This window comes from Melanotaenia boesemani, chromosome 20 (assembly GCF_017639745.1).
Source record: "Melanotaenia boesemani isolate fMelBoe1 chromosome 20, fMelBoe1.pri, whole genome shotgun sequence".
NCBI classification, from domain to species: domain Eukaryota; kingdom Metazoa; phylum Chordata; class Actinopteri; order Atheriniformes; family Melanotaeniidae; genus Melanotaenia; species Melanotaenia boesemani.
In genome coordinates this window covers 5,033,025-5,048,269 of record NC_055701.1, presented here as the reverse complement: position 1 = coordinate 5,048,269, position 15,245 = coordinate 5,033,025, and the positions used below count along the sequence as shown (strand labels likewise).

At 35.9% G+C, this 15,245-nt stretch overlaps 1 protein-coding gene across 1 annotated transcript in view; it reads right to left on the bottom strand.

Annotated features, from left to right (window-relative positions):
- The window catches only part of LOC121630803 (leucine-rich repeat and fibronectin type-III domain-containing protein 2), a 169,422-nt gene that overhangs the window by 54,260 nt on the left and 99,917 nt on the right, over nucleotides 1-15,245 (bottom strand). Inside the window, exon 3 of the mRNA XM_041971304.1 lies at nucleotides 12,358-12,485. The gene's annotated coding sequence lies outside the window, so the exon portion shown is untranslated. The remainder of the gene's footprint in view (nucleotides 1-12,357; nucleotides 12,486-15,245) is intronic.

Here is a 15,245-nt window from a genome sequence, read left to right as displayed (position 1 = left end):
TTCCTGTAATTTTTCTAAGAACTGCATGCCATCCAGTGCATGTAGTTGTGCATGTCAACTCACTATTTAATCTTTCCACATCCATTAGACGTGCACATCCCTGAATCACAGAATTTGCAGAGCTTTTTCCCTCTTAAATTACAGAAGAATAATGAGATGAATAAACATTTTTTGGTAAAGAAAATAGTTTAAATGCATCAAATATGTTTAAAGAATTTCAAGCACATCAGAAAATCAAGTCTTTGCCAAGGATCACACACCACGGTTGCTACAGGACTGTTTGAGTTAAACACCATGCTGGCAGCACAGCACAAAAGTCAAATTATTGTTCACCATCTCTGCAGTAAATGGATGTAGATTGTAGATTCATTTGTTGCAATAACAGTGAAAAAAAGCTGAGAATCACCACCAACACATGCCTCATTTTTTTTACTTTGCATTTTAACATTTACTGAAGACAGCTGGGATTAACCGATACACCTAAACAATGTTCAAGCTAATGCTGGAACACCTGTTTTCCTGCCGTACTAGCATGCTCACAGATCCCCTGATGTCGGCTGAATCCCCACTAGGACATGCATATTTAACATCACCTATAAACATTTTTCAGTTCATGTCTCAGCAGTCAAGTTTGGTTAAAATAAAGTTCATCTGAACTAATCTGCAATGTGTAAATCAATATATTTAGATTAAGATTGCTCATTTTCTTACTATTTTAAAAACACATTTATAAGGCAGTTATCCAAATCATTTGCATAACCTCAATATCTTCACTCCCACTTTACTCACACTTGAAATCCTACAAGAGAAGTACAGGTAGTTAACACAGCTAACTTTCAGAGGACAAAACCTCTTAATCATGATGAAATGAATAAACCCACCCAGCATTTTATAAAATACTTTAGATAACTTCATGAACTAATCTATTCTCTCAAACCAAAGGGAAAATATATGTATTAAGTCAGGCAATACAGTATGCCATCTCAAAAGAAGCTATTTATTACCAAAATATCAGGATCTTATAACTGTGAGACAGCATGTCAGCAATATGAGTCACAGAGTACATAATTCACAAATATGGCTCCCAAAGTTTGTTTTTTCTCTATGGAATGCAATGTACTTCTGCAATATATCGCCAAAAACTCCTTAGATAAAAATAAAAATGAAAAGAAGATAGAAACATTGCAAAGAGTTGAATGAGATTATTGTAAAACTTTGTAAATCAACAGTATCCATGAAGCATTAAATTCTTTAACACAATTTTATGTGTATTTTTACTGAAACTCCCATTAACCGTTAATATTAGAAGGTTATTTTGTATTGAAGAACTACAAGAATAAATTAGTCTATATTCAGACCGACAAATGTCAAATGAAAGCAACTTTCTCTTGTGCATGAAAGAGCTTTCTGAGTTGTTCAGGGTCAGCCTCGTTCACCACCGCACTGTGTTAGCCTATTAAATATGCAGGAGCACATATATCAGATAGAATGCCTCGAGGCTTGTAGCACTGTGATAACATTTAATAAATAAATACCAAGATATGATTAAAATCCAAAGCTTTCTCCTTTCAGCATCAACTGCAGTTGTAAATCCTGTCATTGAATGAGTACAGATGTCTCTGATGTGTGTAAATGATTGACAGGAATAAGGCTGCTGCCTAATTTCATCTTCTCACCTGCACCTGTGGCAACACGTCAGCAGGAACCATATAAATGTACACCAACTAAAATAAAAAGCAGGAGAAAGAAAATAGTTGTATTTTTCTGGTCTAAAGGGCAGAGCAAACCCTGAAATATTGTTGAAAATACTGCAAATCCCTTTGTGTATATTGTGCCTCTAAAGGTCAAGACCATATTAAGATCTCAAAAGAATAAAAGCAAAACACTGAAAAGTAAAAATGGAAAATCAAGTATGTTTATCGCTTTGATGGGGAAAAAATTTGGGACACATTTTTTTGTTGACTTTAAAAAAAGATCTTATGAAAATATTACTTTTGGTGCATATGGCTCCCTGCTCCAGGTAAAAAAACGAATGGTAAAAGATAAAAGAATAAAGATAAAAGATAAAGATAAAAGATAAAAGAAGAATTCATTTGTTGGGTTTTATGCAACAGGACATATAATGATCTGGTTTACGACATGTCAAAAAGTTAGATAAACATAACTTCATATATAAACATATATAAACAGGAACACAACACACTTAAAATGCAGAAGCATTCAAAACTAAGTCCAACCTATGATACCACAGCTTGTAAAATCACCTTTATCAGCAGTAACTTACTGTAATGGTTGTCTGTATGACATTATCAGACTTTCACATAGTTGTATAGAAATTGTAGTCCACTTTTCTTTACAATGGTGCAGTTAATGTAGGATTGCAGCAGTCATTTCTGCACAGTTTTCTTAAGGTCCCATTACAGCATTTCAATCAAACTGAGGTCTCAGATGACTGGACCATTGCATCACCTCGATTATTTTCTTTTTCAGTCATTGTGTTATAGATTTGCTGCTGTGTTTGGGGTCATTGTCCAGCTGCATGAACCATTTCCAGCCAAGCTTTAGCTGGCAGACAGATGGTCTAACATTTGACTGTAAACATGGGTATACAATGGTATGTGTTTTTATGTGCAATAAAGAAATGACGAGTTATTGTCCGTGGCAGGGTGGGGTTGTGCACATGGTGGTGTCTTTGTCTTTATATCACACGTTAAATGTGTTTTTTTACTGTCTTATCATTCATTAAAACTATCCAATCAACCTTGCATCAGCGGAAATGCAGAAGTGACAAATGTCCACTTCATGCTTTTCCACGTTAACCATGCCCACCTCAAATGTCCGACCGATCACATAATACTTTTCAGAGTCCCACGATAAGAAAGTTCTGCTCAGCGGATGTTTCAAAATGATGCAAAAACTTCCAAACCAAGGCCATGAGAACAAAATGATGTCATTTGTTATTGTGGCCTTGAGAACAAGAACAAAGTTCTCGCTTCCTACGACTCTATGTTGTTTTTTTTTTTTTTATGTTTTTTTTTTTGTTTGTTTTTTTCCCCCAGCCCTTCCTGATGTCTTTCCTCCTTGACATTGTGTTAAAAACATACCTGAATGATGCAGAGACGCAAAGTGACAAAACTGAGTTTTTATAGAGGTATTCACAGATTGATTAACTGCACCTGCACCTGGCTGCTTCTTTTCTTGATTCCTGTGAAAATAGTAAAGTTGTACTTTTGCATTAATTTAACATGCTGCTCCTGCAGTTTGGTTGACTTTTGTATTGAGAATACAATGGAATGGTGTAATAAAGCTGTAGTCTGTTATGCCATGTGCATTTAAATATGTGATATTTGTGTTGTGTTAGAAGCCTGTGTAGGTGTTTTTCTTTTGTTTAAAAACCTATTTTGCTATATCTTGACTGGGTTTGTTAACTTGCTAGTTGTTTTTTTCAGTTCTATGCAACACGCTTTATAACAGAATTCTCTTTGTTTATAGTTAAAATTGGATTGTTGTCTTTTGATGTTTGTTGGTGGGTCTTGGGATTTTTGTGTGGATATTCAAATGCATTTGCATAAATTATTGCTCATTAACCTTGAACAAAACTATTTTAGAGACACTGTTTTGAAGTATTTTGGTATAATAATTGTCTCTATTGTTTTGGCCAACATTTGCACATTTTATACTGATAATGACTTGATATATACACTGTTATATCTTCATTAACACTAGTAAAAAGTATCAAAGAGTGTCATATGTGTCCATAGAAATGATGGGTTAGGAGCCCTTCTTTTTACTTTATGGTAGGCTACTACCCTTTAAGAAATATAAGGCTATGTTTTTATATGTAGAGTTGCAGAGTTGTGGTATGCGTTATGCTTATGGTTGTAAATCAAAACAGAACAAAATGAAAAAAAGAAGAAATCAACAATATAAAAAAAAAAAAAATAGAAAGGAGTCAAGAATAGAAGAAAGTCTTCTTCATAATAGACAGAAAACAGCTTAAACAAGTATGTGATCATGTTTGTGGGTATTATTTTTTTATTTTTGCTGTTTCCTTTTACTGTATCTTTCTTTATTCAATTTTCTTAATGCAAATCTAAAACAGCGATAGAAACTCTATTATCTGAGGGTAATAATGCAGACTTTACAATGCATATAACATGTCACCTTTAAAACTGCTTCATCAAAAAGTTTATCATTTTAAATGGTTTAGTCAGTGTTTCTAATTCATTAATTATAAAATAATAATGTGATAGCCTAATGGTGTAAAATTACATTAGAATGCAATTCACACTATTTGACATATTGAGAACCAGACCTAATTTATTTATTTATTTTTTTTTTAAATACCAAACACCAGGGATTAATAAAGTATTTCTATTCTATTCTATTCATTTATCCAATTAACTTCTCACAAGAAATTAAACTGTAGCTGCACGTTTTCCACACAGAATACTTTACATGCCACAACTTAGACAGCAAAAACAAAACTGTTGAGTAATGTTTAGCAGTTATCACCTAGTTCATCCCTGGTTCGGCACTTTAATACCTTGTCAAACACATTAAACTCCTGTGATGCAGCATTTCATTCCACTCCCTCCTCAGATTAAAAATAAAATCATTACTACTATTTATAAACAGAACATCCTATCACTCTAGGCATATTTTTCACAGTGAACTAAAGCTGCTAAACTTTGTGGTTCAGTCTCAGAGAGGATGATTTGTGTCCTTTGAGCTCTTCTCCCGCTGCTGTCACTGGAGTTTTAGCATCGTTTGTCAGAGGGTGTTATATGACTGGATGGGCATGCTGCATCGCAGAGGTTGTCAGATCCAGGCTGGCCACCAATGTTGCAGCTTCCAATTTGTCTCAGTTGTTTCCAGAATGAATCAAAATATCAGGCTTTTAATAAGGAAATCCCAAAAGATTAGCTTTTAGATTAGCTTAAGTTAATACACATCTCCTAAGTATTTGTGGCTTTGCTGCAACCTTTACAGAAACGGAGGAATGTACAGAAATACTCAAATAAAATGAAATTTTTAGGCTGTAATTTGTTTTGTCCCACCCAGAACCTCAGAGTGACTTTGTATACAAATAAAATATCAAGATAAAATTGCAACATGAAAGGCAAAGGTGGATTTTGTCCAGAGGCATAACCCAGAGTCCAACACCAGATTCACACATAAAATCTTTACAACTTGGTTAGTAAAAATCTTGATATGCACTCGACTCCTTTTCCCTTTTCTTCTGAAAAAAAATAAATAAATAAAATAAAACACACAGCTGACTTTCTCCATATTATCTGTCCCTGCAGCTGACAGAGACATCAACATCCTGACACACATACTGCACTGCACATGGCAAATTCATGACATTTGCACATGCTGCCAAAGATGAAAGCAACAAGTATGGTACAAGGCTTGTGGGAATAGATGAACAGTAACGAGAGCCTTGGGGCCTGGCTTAATGAGGGGGATTAGTGAACTATGAGAAGGCTCTTGTGCACTGCTGTGAGGAAGCCAGTGAGGCCAGTGGTGCTGGATGGATGATGGAGAGAGCTGCACTTTGTCAGGTAGAGGACAGGCTTACCTTGACTTGCAGGCAACTTAAATAATATGAGTGCAGACCGATAGATGAGGCCAGATTGCCAAAGCTGACAAGAGCAATCAATAGATCACAGGGTGATACTAACTTGCTATCATCTTTTTGATATCTTGCTGAGATGAGAGGGGGCAGAAAGGCAGTTCCCAGGTTCAGCAAATTTAGTATAGCATATTTTCTTTTTACTCTGGATAAATCGAATAAGATTGATTTGTGACGTTATAGCACATTATGAACCTATTTTAAGCTAATTGCTTAAAGTAAAATGAGCTATTTCATTATTTGACTCTCCCACCATATCAGATGGGTACATGATATCATTTGAAGATAGATGTGTGCCTTTTTATGACAGCTTTATGCTGTCATTTGTTGGGAAAGGTTAATTTTAGCAATGTATTGAGTCATGCAGTAATTACTTGCCTGGGTATTTAAAAATGGCAATGAAAACAAACACTTGATATACATTTTTATAATGTTAAAATGCATCAAATAAGATGTTTCTGTTTCTGTATATTTTGGTCTTTATTCACTAGTATGAATCACTAACACATTCCATATGGTATAATTCTAAGACATTTAGTTATTACATCAAATAAGCAAGTTTATTTAAAATCAAAACAAATGTCATCTTAGTTTTAATGCTTATAAAGTTAGGGCTTTATTTAGCTGGTGCACGCTTCTAAAGACAGTAGAATGCACCACCTTTCACCCATGAATATGGCTAATCAGCTGCAATAACTACAGTATGTCTTTTAGGAAATGTAACACTGTTTTAAGGCAGTACAATAATAAAAAAACATACATGCAATAGTACTTTTTTTTTCTTTTTTAGATATGCTGAGATCAGAGCTACAACTACTGTCAATGTGTCACAACAAGCTGCTTGCACAAACAATCTGGAGAGTATCCTCATGAAGGACAGCCTCATGAATCTTGTACTGATGCTGAATTAAAGAACAAAGAGAACACAAAAGAGCAACATGTCGTTCTGATGGCTACAGGCAAATTTAATTCCACGGAGAAAAACATTTCTATCAAACAGACGTCACCGACAGGCACTTAAAAGCAGCAAAAAACCCAAACAATGTCAACAAGCTGTACGTTCAACAAGTAAGTCTATTACAACCCAAAACCTTTTCGTTTCCTGAAACTAATCAGAATGTTTTAGGAGTCTAACCAAAAGGCCAAAGTCAAAAATGCAAAGTCATGTCACTCTGCAATTTAAAACAAGGAAGCAAAAAAACAAGCTGTTTCTGACTCATTAGGCAAGTTAGTTTCTGATACAGGACATAGATGTCTCTCATCCTAACAAGTAACATCAGATTATGTTGTGTCTGATTAGCAAAAACTGCACATCAGTCTACTTCTTGCTGAATTCCTGACTATTTTTCACATGACTATGGTTTGCCTACATACTAGTTATTCTCAGTGATATGGGCGTATTCTACATCTTCACCAAGTCCCTTCTAAAGAATATACTCTGCTGCAGTGGTCTTCTCTGCACCAGGCAATCTCAATCCAAAATGTTCTTTTTTGTATTTGTATGGATAATTATTTAATTAATCTACCAGATGCTATCAGAGCTGAGGCCTTTAAAAATTTCTTGATGACTCATCTTCTATTAACACGTCCACCACCTCCAACACCCTGGTAGGTTTAATTCACACTTATTCTCCCTGAGCTCCTTGTATTGTGTCATTAAACTAGATGCAATTATATTGCATCTATACTTAAGGTATAGACCTGAGTTTCAATGTCTCTGATGTGAATGATGTTTAAATATATTGTTTCTTAAGTTAAAGCAATAAAATAATAAATGTAGTAGGAAGATAAATAGTAACTACAAACCCTTGTCTCCTGGGTAAAAAGTCCATCACTGGACTGGTAACGGGCCGCTCTGCCTCTATAAGCCGCTTTTATTTTTATTTTCTCTCAGTACCAAATATGTGTTAATGGCTCACTGGGCCTCTTCTGATGTGGGAAGGGGCACCTTCTCACCTTATTGATGGAAGTGATAAGCAAGATGCTGATAACAAGCAAAACAGGTGTCACTTAGCTGATGGTGATTGACTTAATTAAGGGAAATTAAACTATTAGGGTGGACCAACTGAAGCACAGTTTATCTGATGCTGGTTTAAAAAGCAGAAAACATGCTTCTACCCAAGTGGCAAAATAAATTACAAGACATACATGTGGTGTAATTCATTAAGTTGATCCAATGCATCAAAAACTCTAAATCTGTCTGTCAGACAGAAATTTTCCAACAACTGTATTTGACAACGCCTGCGATTTCATTAGAAAAAAGCAATGACCTGTTTGATTGAATTTGCTGAAGGCTGTCAGACTCCTGCCTCATGCAATTCCCGCTAAAAATGCATAAATAAAAATAAGAGAAGGAAGCGCAGCAGAGAAAATGTAGTTTGGTGGTTTTTATATATATATATATATATATATATATATATATAAAGTAAACTTTGACAGCTAAACATGATGAATCAGGAGTGGAAATAGATGACTGGATACATTTAGAATGCAACATACCTCATATTTGCTGTAATTTAACTCTTTAAAAGAAGTTTTTATTAGAGACAGTGAGTTCTGCAGGACAGATATCCTTATATCTCAGTGGAAGATCAGGCCTTTATGTTTACAGAGCGACAACTCTACCTCCCAAAGCCTTGCCTGACTTCTGCCTGGACAGCTTGAGCTTTACTTTTCATAGCGATAAGGATTTTCTAACATGTCTGTCTGTGTTTTTCAGAATGTGTGACATTCCCAGAGGCAGGTTTAGTCCTCCACAAAGTTTTCCATCAACCTCAAGGAGAAGAAACCTCACAGGGAGGCCCAACATGTGCACTTTCTTGAAGAAATCGAACCAATTTGCCTGGCAGATTGCATTTTATCCTTTTCTGAACTCTTTCAATCATTGTTGTCCATTTCAGCTCAGATATGCTGCTCTTTGCAACCACTTACCTGAACTCATTATCTGTTTTCTCCTCCAAAAGCAAAACTGAAACAAGCAGGGATTAAGTCAATGTCATAGCAGCTTTGTCCCTAGGATAATGGGGGGGGGACAATGAGCCCTGCTGTGACAGCAGTAAATGACGGCAATTTTCTCCTCTGAAAGAGAAAACGATAAAATGAGAAAGGAGCAGAACAGTTTGGGGAGACGGCTTAAGACGGTAATCCAACTTTGTAAATCAAAATGCTGTGGGTTTTGCTGAGTGTTTGTCCCATTGAAGTGATTCATATCATCCAATCAATGCACTGCAGGCAGCCTAAATGCTGGCTGTCTATATGTGGCAGGATGGCTTTAAGAAGATTAGTTGAATTTCTACAGCAAGAAAATTTGACGTATTCGCATTATTGGGATAAAAAGGTCGAGTGAGTCGTGCTATCTTTGCGAGCTGTCAGGCAGACGAGTTTCTTCTACTTTGCTACTGCTACTACTCTCCACCTGCTGCAAAGTAAATTTTCTTTTTTTTAATCAGTTTAAATGGTAAAAGAATTCCCTATATGACCTATTTTTTTAACACATGAATGCATCCAGTTATACTGTGTTGAATTTGTGTTTATTTCTATTCAAAGCTCCCAGAGTCATAATTTAGAGCTCATTTTGTCCCATAACTTTTTGTGTGTTGTTCAGATTATTCAACAAGGACAGCAAATGATGTACCAGAGACATTCAGGGTTAGATTTATCAAGAAAATGTTACTGCACAAATGTGCTTGGTGGTTTTAATTTTTCATGCCATTTTTGGTTTTCAGTGGCAATCTCTATGTGCCTGATTTAGTACACAGCGGGGTAGTAATCGGGCTGATCCTGGTACAGTTACAGATGTTCTCTGAGTGAAGGAGAGCTCATAATGGACCTGCAGCAGAGATTTCTTTGATTTCTATCACTTTCAGAAAAGAAGAGATAACCTATTGATCCCAAACCCCCTCATGAGAAATGAAAAAAATGATTAAGTGATGTAGTGGAACATATAGAAAAGCAGCAACTAATAAATCCATACAAGGCACCAGGACTACTGGTGTAATAGAATGGACTGTACCTTCCTCTATTCTTGGTGTACAAAGTGCTTGTAGTCTGATGGACATAATCACACACTGTCAAAAAGGTCATCAGAAAGAACCTCAAAACAGAGTTAAAATGCACTCAATCCTCAAAAACTGAAGTCTTTTTTTTTTTTTTTTTTTAACTCAGTGTCTGATAACAATTGACTGGAACAATTACAGCTTTTATAATTTAAATTACTTGATTGATAAATCTTAGTATGCTGAAAGTAAATAAGGTTGCAGAAGAATATAATGTGATTAATTCCACATAAAATTAAGTTAGAAGATAGACTTTTAGAAAAATGTGGTTTTATTTTCAATAAATAATGATGTCATGTCCACTACTCTTAGGGTCGGTTTCATAGACAGGACTTAAAGTAAGCCAGGTCTAGCCCCTAATCTATACTAGTTAAGCCATCACTTTCTTAATCTCGGTTTAAAGTTGCCCTCGTGAGTCTGAATTTACAAAGTCCTGGACTAAGTTAAACCAAGTACACACATAAAGATTATCAGGCTGATTTTGGCCGCTAACGCCCAAGGACGGCGACCGTCTGGTAAATGGTCTGTTTTATAAAGTGTTTTTCTGTACCTGGAAGGATACCCAAAGGGCTTTACATTATACATCACATTCACCCATTCACACACACATTCACACACTGATGGCGGAAGCTGCCATGCAAGGCGCTAAACCATGACCAATCAAAAGCAATTTGGGGTTGGTGTCTTGCTCAGGGACACCTCGACATGAGCTCAACAGGCCGTGGGTCAAACCGGCAACCCTCAGGCTACAAGATGACCAGTCTACCCACTGAGCCACGCCGCCCGTCTTATAAGATTTTTTAAGTCTTATAGGATTTTCTTCTAAAATTATCATTTGGTCTGAGGTGTGTTAAGATCGAATTCATCCCGGCAATCGGAAGTATTGAGCATGTTTAATATTTACGACCAAAAATCTGTGACTATGTGGATTGTGATGCAGAACGGAATGCAGCCAATCAGAGAGCGAGCTGACTGGAGAACAAGGAAACATATAACGTCCGTATTCATGCTGTCTCCAGTCTGTTTTTTTATTTTATTTATTCATTTTTTTTTTAGTTCTTGATTTTTCTGTTAATGATAGTCACAAGACCGCCATCATCACTGCATCATTCTGATGAAGCTGCTGATCTAACTGAAATGCTGCATTGTGAAAGTCTTCATGGTCATTACTTACATTTTAGCTAAAAAAAATATTTCCTTTGTATGTACAGCATCTTAAAAAGTTATTTAATCAAAAAAAAAAAAAAAATCTTTGGATTCCTCCTGTCTACAAATAGTCTGGTGACAGGCCTTTGTGCTGCATATTGGTCTTTGTTTAAATAATCCAGATAGTCCCTAGTCCCCTGCAAACATTTCTGAGCCGAAGTTAAACCTTACCCTTTGAAGGATTAATTTAATCAACTTAGTTCTAGATTAGTTTTAATCATCAGTCCTGCAACTGGTTTGGTTTAATCCACATTAATCCAAAAGTGGGACTTATTTAAGCCAAGTCTCTGCAAGTGACCTTGAGTTAAGTCAGCTTTAACAGCCATTTTAGTCTGGGAGCCCTGTGTTTAATATCGGCCCTCAACGTCACAGATTGAATCAGATTTCTTCTTGCATTGCAAAAGGAACCTGATACGGGTGTGGTTTTTGCTAGTTATGTCACACCATCACAGATCCCTTACCAAATTCAGCACTTGCCTGTATAAGGCAATGGCCAGTAACCCCAGAGCAGCCACATGACCATTAAAAATCCTTCATTTTCATCAATCAGCGTTCTTACAGGTAATGAAGTTTTTATGGCACTTGAGATTGATTGAAAAAGGACATGGCATTACATTTCATTTCTAATATACTATAAATAAATGTTAATATATCTTTGCATTACATCTGATGTTGATATGCATCTTTATCACATCTGTCTCCAACTTTCTCTCAGTGTGTGAACTAACATTTGATTCCTCTTTTCTAGGTGTGTTATTGGCACATATACGCCATAAAACTTCTAAATGTATGAGGTTTTATTGTACAAGCAAAAAAACCTGGAAACTGGCATGTATTACTACACCATATTATCTGGAGCTAAATGTTGAAAAGTAAGCATACTAACTATTCGAAAAAATAAAAAAATAAAAAAACATTTTAAAATGAAACTTTTTGAGTTTGACAGTTCAAGTAATATCTTTCTTTTGCCATTGTGGAAATAGTATGGACAAAATTTTACATCCCCTGATGTCTGATGCAAACATGAAGCAGGGAAACAATCTATAAAACAGCCAAGAATGTTGACAGTAACAGATGATGATGATGTTAAAGAAAAAAGAGTAAAGAAAAAACAACAGTCTGAAAAATTTTTGCTGTCAGAGAAAAATGATTCCATGTGCTTTAGGAGCCTGACAGCAGAGTCTGAAATTGTGATTGATTTAACAGCTTTTACGTTTCATTTTTGAGAATGAAAAGATTTCAATGGTGCAGAATTTTTTTTGTAGCACTTCAGGGAAACTTCTGAACATCATGGTCAGGATGTATTTCTAGTTCAACCATGAAAGAATTTGGGATATTGGAAAACATTAAACCATTATCCTTTCAAGTGATAGTATCACTGATAGATTGATCAAAGTTGTGATTTAAACCCCAAAAACTGATTTTCCAACAAACTGAGTGCATGACAGTTGTACTCACAGTAGCAGGTTTGTGCCGTTTGGTCAAGTCAGGTATCCAAACACATAGTGATTCATGTCAAGAAGATGCAGTCCACTTTGTACAACACTTCCTGGTCACATTTGTCTCTTCTGGGCTTATCCGGTTACCTACAATAAGACAGGAAGAGACAAAACAGAACATCCAAAATTAGTGACAATGGTTTGAAATCCAAAACAGAAAGAGCTAGTTGTGATTTACTGAATAAACTTGTAAAGATAAAAAGAGATTTAGCAAGAGGCATGGGTGGAAATGGAGCATCAAACATTCTAAGTGCACTTTAACAGGTCTTTAGTGCTCAGTTTGGTTGCTACATCCTTCCAAGTCTTTGAAGGAATTAAGGATTTATACGTCTGTGTGAAGAAAAATCTGCAAAAATGCTTAGAAAGGTCAACCAGTAACAGGTTCAGATGAGGAATCAAAGAAGTTCTCCATGAGAAAGATTGTTAACTTTATGAAGGTAGGAAATCATGATTTGTGCAAAAATGCAGTATTAATGCATCTCTATATTAAAATTCTGTGGCCATGTCAGAGTATGTCCTCCCAAAACCAGCCGCCGCTTCCCTCATCCTAATGAGAGAAGATAAAAGCAAACAGAGGGAAACATAGACAGAATAAGGTTTCACAATGTTTATTTTTGGGGAAAACTGTGTGTTCTGGCTTCAGGCTGCATTGGCCAAGGTGAACAAACTAAAGCAATGCTTAAGTCCCACTGCAATTAGTGCTATCTTTGTAGAATAATAGCAATAATAAATAAGGGTTCTATAAACATGCATCTGCAAGACATCTACGATTCCCAAATCACATGGTTAGGAAAAAACTAAATTACACAATTTGCAACAGGGTCAATCACAAGAAGCTGCAATGGACAAGTGACACAAAATAAAATGGTGTTATTGTGATATTATATAAGAGATAGATAATGCTTTGTCTCAGCTGTCTAGTATAACAATAAAGCAGATTGCTTGGTCATCCTTTGCACTCTTTCCATTAAAAACAGCTGCTATTTTCAGAGATGCTGAGCTTCTGTAAGAATTATAATACATCTTTAATTTTGCACAGTGATATCCATGCAGATGGTATTATTTCAAATCAGCTTCTAAGTGTCGGTATAAGATCTCTGCTCATGGCATTTGTAGCAAACAGCAAATTTACAATTAAAGAAAATCACCTCCTTTCTGAAACTGACACCTCCGACATTGCCCATATTATACCACCAGCAAGGATTATTATTACAGGAGAGAACGATTCGAATGAGTTTTACTAAATGTAAGCAGAGTTTTAAAGGTTTGAGTCAAGTGAACACAGTTTCCAAACCAGTTGGTCAATTCAAAAAGGTACACCGTGCTCGTACTAACTGCAATCAAGGGCTCTGCAAAACTCAACATATCAAAACCACAAAAAAGTGACTGAATATAAATAAAGAACAGGTACCTTAATAGCTCAGTCAAGACTTCAGTGGCGTGAAAATATAGTTAAAGATCATGACAGCATCCCAGATATTGACTGGTGCCAAGAATGTGGTGAAAGGAAAGCCAAGCCATAGAAAACTGCACAGAAAAATCCAAAATTCAAAAGATTTTTATATAAACATTTGTTTTTTTGGGCATTTAAAGCAAGTAAAAAGCAGACCTGGCCCTTAACATCCCTGCAGGATTCAATAATGAATCCATACCATCTGACAACATGCTAGCTAGCTAACCAGCTAGTTGTCAGATATCTTCATTATGAAAATGTCAGGATATTTTTAAAACAGGAACTACTCACTTAAATTTCTAAAGAGTAATTTGATGAACTGAAATAATATTATAAATTAAAATGCAGCACTGCAGATATTTGAGGGGCTGCACAGAGAATCAGATTTATGTTTACTGGGTGAAAGGGTAAAGTCAGCCATCTTGTATCATGATTGCTCAGCATTTTCAGTGGATACAATTCAAGCTTCTCAAGAGTAAAGTAACTCTATTAATTTGTTTATGGCTTACATGGGTGCTTTCATTTTTCTGTGATGCAGTTTCTCATTTACACTAACCTGGCACAACCAGAGCCAATCTAAACAATCCTGGCATGGAAGTCGCACAGCGTCAGTTTTCCAAATAAATGATCACTTTTTAAAGCATCATACACAATGCCAAACACACTACAAATGAAACACTAATTAGTTCTCTATGTGTGGAACCTTCGATGAAGAAAGAATGACAGAGGTAAATATATGTAATCATCACCAAATTAAATTGTACTTTATTTTTATTGCGAGGTTTTGTTCACATTCATATGGTATCTGTTGGGTTGTGTTTTTGATTTGACAAGTCCCCAGTTTGATTCCTATTTCTTACATAAACAGAGCATTCCTCCGAGGAAGTGTTTGTTTGTTCTAGGCTGTTTTAATGGGTCACTTCAACCTCTCCCATAAATAGATACATGTTGTTTTTTTAATGATCTAGTCTCTACTTGAATAAAACTCCTGTCACATTGTTGAGTTAACACAAGCTGAGGGATTGTGGTAAATGGCAAGTTGGAATGACCTGCATTTATTTATTTATTTATAAGCCTTGAGGAAGTTGGGTGTATCTTCAGAAGATGGCCTGCTCCTTTTACGGAAGTGTTAGGGTTAGTTCGTATTTCTGCTTAATCAATGCCCATTCTTTTTCTTTCAGTTGGAAGCTCAATTGAAAACATTCTCTTCTGCTGAGCAATCAAAAGCATGCTACCCACTACCCACGTCAGAGCTGCCGTCTGGTACCGTCACAATACTCCCCACATAGGAGACTGCTTTTGCATTTATATGCAGTGAAATTTTTATGGCATATGCAAGGCCACACATGGTTTCCTAACAATTCAACCTTAATTTACTGCTCATGCTTTTACTC